The sequence below is a fragment of the Charadrius vociferus genome, unplaced genomic scaffold (assembly GCF_000708025.1).
Source record: "Charadrius vociferus isolate BGI_N301 unplaced genomic scaffold, ASM70802v2 scaffold218, whole genome shotgun sequence".
NCBI lineage: Eukaryota > Metazoa > Chordata > Aves > Charadriiformes > Charadriidae > Charadrius > Charadrius vociferus.
This window is the reverse complement of record NW_009650084.1, coordinates 3,492,653-3,497,132: the sequence shown is the minus strand read 5'-3', so window position 1 is coordinate 3,497,132 and position 4,480 is coordinate 3,492,653.

The following is a 4,480-nucleotide window of genomic DNA, read 5'->3' as shown; positions in this document are numbered from 1 at the left end:
CAGAGCAAGAGCTCTGGGGTTGCTTATGTTCGTGGGAGCACTCTGAGTATCCATGATCTGGGTGGCAGGACATGTCTATATACATATAAATATGTAGTGTAGATGTATGCCTACAGGTGACACAACTTCACTTTCGCTGACGGTTAGACTTGAGGACATAGAGCAGCAGCAGCCCTGCCTATCTCAGGTTCTTAGATCCGGCAAGATATATTTTCCCCTAACAAGAGGAATCCAGGAGTGCTTAGTGGGGTTGGTGTCTTGTGCCACCTGCCATGTTCCCACTGGTGAGGTTCATGCCTCTATGAACACTCCTGGACACCAAGCACGCTCTTGCCTCTGCTGCAGTTCTCCATGGGTGCTGACCTTCCAATTTTAGCAGATGCTGCTTTCCCCTTTGCTGGTTCAACCAGAAGCAAAGCTGGGGATGTATCCCACAGGCATACACGCAGACACACACACAACACTGACACAGCTGACTACACAGACTGCCACAGACAAGGCACTGCCTTCAACTGCATATACTTACAGAACTCCCATAAAACATAAGTAAAGACAGCCATGCCCCTTCCTCATCTTTGGCTGGTTAGTTAAGAAAGGATTTAATAAGATATGTTTTATATTTTATGTTTAATAAGATATTGCACAGCCCTATACCTATTCCTCCTGTTGTTCTTCCCTTGTTCCCTTCCCCTACACCTTCCCTCACCAGCTTCCTTAGTTCCACAGCCCGCCTTTAAATAATGGAGCCAGCTCTGCTGTAAAATTCACTGGAAGCGTGGGAGTTAATGGTAATAGCTTCAGTCTCTTGGACAATTTCATCTGTCTTTCTCTTCTCTATTGCCCTTGGTCTGCCTTCATCTTTAGCTAGGACTTCTCTTTTCAAGACTGTGGATTACGCAGTACTGATTCTCTGCTACAATAAGAATGGATCTTAAAAAAGAATCCTCACTGATAGGAATTAAGAGGCTAATTTAAAAAACCAACCAAACAAAAAAACCAACCCCTTTATTTTCTTCTCTCTTTCCCTCTTTGCTCTCCTTCCTCTGCACCTGAGGAAGAATCATGACTGCTGCTGGAGTTGCTCTGACAGACAGGCTAAGGGAAACATTTTGAAAGCATGACACAAAATAGCTTTATGCTCTAACCATTTCCTTCCTATATGCATGAGAACACATCTCCCAATATTTAGTACAGAATGATAAAGCTGAGCAGATTGCTCAAGAATGTGATCCAGCAAGAGACGCTGGATAACCCTTGTCTTGCAGGTACATCAGTGGCCAAACAGAAGCGAGGAAGGTTTCCACTATGTGTTGTGATGTACTGCCTCCCAAATTAATTTTACTTGTCATTAGAAGCTAACATTTCACACTGCTGAGATTTTAATCATGTCACATTCTGAACATCCCTGTGCACAGACAAAAGGGCTGGTCATTCAAGCAACGAATGCATTAAGCTCATGGTGCCACGCCAGTAAAGGTTAAATGTTGGTCTGAGCCAAGGTGTGAAACGGGCCTGACCAAGAAACCCCTACAATAGAGGAAGGCTCAGTGGAGATGAGAAGAGAACAGAGAAGAGAACAGCTTCCATTATGTATTTTCATAGAGCTCTGGCAGTGAAATGCAATTCAAACATGTAACTCCTCCCCAGCACTCGCCAGCCTTTTCTGCTCCTGAGCATCTTGCAAACCCTTCCTGGGGAGCCTCAGTGACACCGTATTGGCACAAACCAACTCTGTGCAGATCAGCCAGCAGGTCCCACTCTGCTCTTTGTCCTGGCAGAGAGTTGCCAGGACATAGTAAGTTATACTCAGAGAATCACAGAATGGGTGAGGTTGCTGTTGTTTCTACCGTGGGGTAGCACATATGGCCTGTCTTATGCCATGCCAGGCTCGGGAGACTCCACTCTGCACTTATGGCCTTGAAGGTGCAAGTGGGTGGTGGCTTCTGCTGACTGTCAGCATGGGGCAAGCATGGGGTCTTCCTCCCCCAATTGCTTCTTCCTTCTCCTCCTCTTCCTTCTCCTCCTGGCAGCCCTTTATGTCAGAGACAGCTGGGTAGATCTGTTGGGAGCACTAAGTCTAGGTGGGGTGGGCAATAATGGAAGTACCAGCTCTGGGGTTGGTTGGGAGGCAGAAGTCCTGCAGGGAAACATGGAGGGGTCATGGCCTCTGGGGGGGTATTTGGTGGGCAAGTGGTGGGGCCAGGAGCAGCACAGCAGGGCAGAGAAACCCAGGGCTGAGTCTCCATCAGACCTTCCCTACAAGCCAGACTCTGCTCCCTGCTGTATGGGGGGCAGCATGTCCCCAAAACACGCCTTGGTCCCGCTGACAGCAAGGGTGCTGGGGAAGCAAATCCATAGTTGTTTTTTAGCTTTGAAGGGTGTCGTGGTTTGGGCTGGGCTGGCGACTAAACCAGGACAGAGGGGATCACAGTGATAAGTTGCCAATGCTTGTTTCCTTGGAGATCTGGCAGGTCCAGACTGGCAGGTCCATGACCATGAGCCAGCAATGTGCCCTGGTGGCCAAGAAGGCAAATGGCATCCTGGGGTGCATCAAGAAGAGTGTGGCCAGCCGGTTGAGGGAGGTCATCCTCCCCCTCTACTCTGCCCTGGGTGGGCCGCTCCTGAAGTACTGCATCCAATTCTGGGCTCCCCAGTTCAAGAAAGACAGGGATCTGCTGGAGACGGTCCAGCAAAGGGCTACAAAGATGATTAGGGGATTAGAACATCTCTCATATGACGAAAGGCTTAGGGACTTGGGTCTCTTTAGTCTACAGAAAAGAAGATTGAGGGGGGATCTTATTAATACTTATAAATACTTAAAGGGAGGGTGCCAGGGGGATGGGAACAGTCTTTTTTCAGTGGTGCCCAGTGATAGGACGAGGGGTAATGGGCACAAACTTAAACACAGGAAGTTCCATCTTAACATGAGAAGGAAATTCTTTACTTTCAGGGTAGTGGAGCACTGGAACAGGCTGCCCAGAGAGGTGGTGGAGTCTCCCACTCTGGAGACATTCAAAACCCGCCTGGATGCCGTCCTGTGCAACCTGTTGTAGGTGACCCTGCTCTGGCAGGGGGGTTGGACTAGATGATCTCCAGAGGTCCCTTCCAACCCTGACCATTCTGTGATTCTATGATTCAGTCCCAGGACATGGCTCACCCAGGCCCCTTCACACCTGGCAGAATCTGGACCTTCCCTATGAGCAACATCGGTCCATGATTCCTTCCCAGTCTATGCGGTTCCCTTTACAGATAAGCATCTCACAACACAGAATGGAAAGCTTTCTCGTGTATTTTCTTAGAGCTGTGCATGCAGGCCATGCTTCTCTGCCACACTATTTTCTTGGGCCTCGAGTTTATCCTGGGGGCATATATTCAGTCTTTATTCACTTCGTAGGGTGAGCACTACTTTTCCATCTTGCCTTCAGGTGGAACATATGTTCTTGGCTGAGGCTCAGAGTTGCAAAAAAACAGAGTAGTGGGAATCGTGAGAGCTCAGGGATGTGCCCATGGGGAGCTTTGCCTTGCAAAGCTGTGCTTGCTAGCAGCTCCACACTTATGCTGCTTTTATATGGAGATAAGTTGCAAAATGTTGGGTTTGGTTGGCAAAACATTTGGAAAAAAAAAGTAAGTTACATATGTCAGGGTCATAGTCACTGACCTGATACAGTTCAGTGTAGTTGCTATAACTACTCTCCACCTGTGCTTGAGCTGAGGAGCCCAGGAGAAGCAGTGGGGAGGGATCATTTGTTTTCCATACTTGTTGGAAAGGAGTGGAGGAAAGGCGACAGTGTTCTGGGTACAATGTCTGTTGACACCAGGCAGCAAACACAATGACAGACACTGTGCCTGAAGGAGGGAAGGGAGTGTCCTCAACGGATGGCCTGCCAGAGAAACTGAAGTCAAGAAAAAAGCAGCTGCCAGGGGGATAGTCTGCATCACAGCAGCTACACCCCCACATCGCCACCTACATGTGCTGAGATCACAGCTAATGTTTTCCTATGCACAGGTTTCCTGAATAAGACTGGCCTTGGCAGCACCCAAACATGGCAGCAAACACCCCAACTGAGTGCTACACTTGGTTAAGGATGTGTCACCATCGTTAAAAATGGCACTGTGCATCACAGCTAGACAGCAGCACATTTCTTCCACATGCTCCTAGAAGAAGTGCACCTAAAAAACCAGTCTTTCCTGAATGCATAAAGTACCAGCTCGAGAACATTGCTGCTGCCACAACCTATTCTCTGTGTCCACCCTCTCCCCTCATACACGTTGTGTGACTTCATCTTGTGGTCTTAGCACAACCACAGGGTTACTCTAGAGGCTGGCCTGAAAGGCCCAAAAATGGCTCCAGGAAAACAGCTCAAAGTGAGAGCTGCAGCGCATATGAAGTGACCCACTGGACACTCTGGACTGTCCTCCTCTTTAAGAAGATGATCATGGCAGGGAGTGGAGTGGTGCAAGGCATCAGATGAAGGGTAGA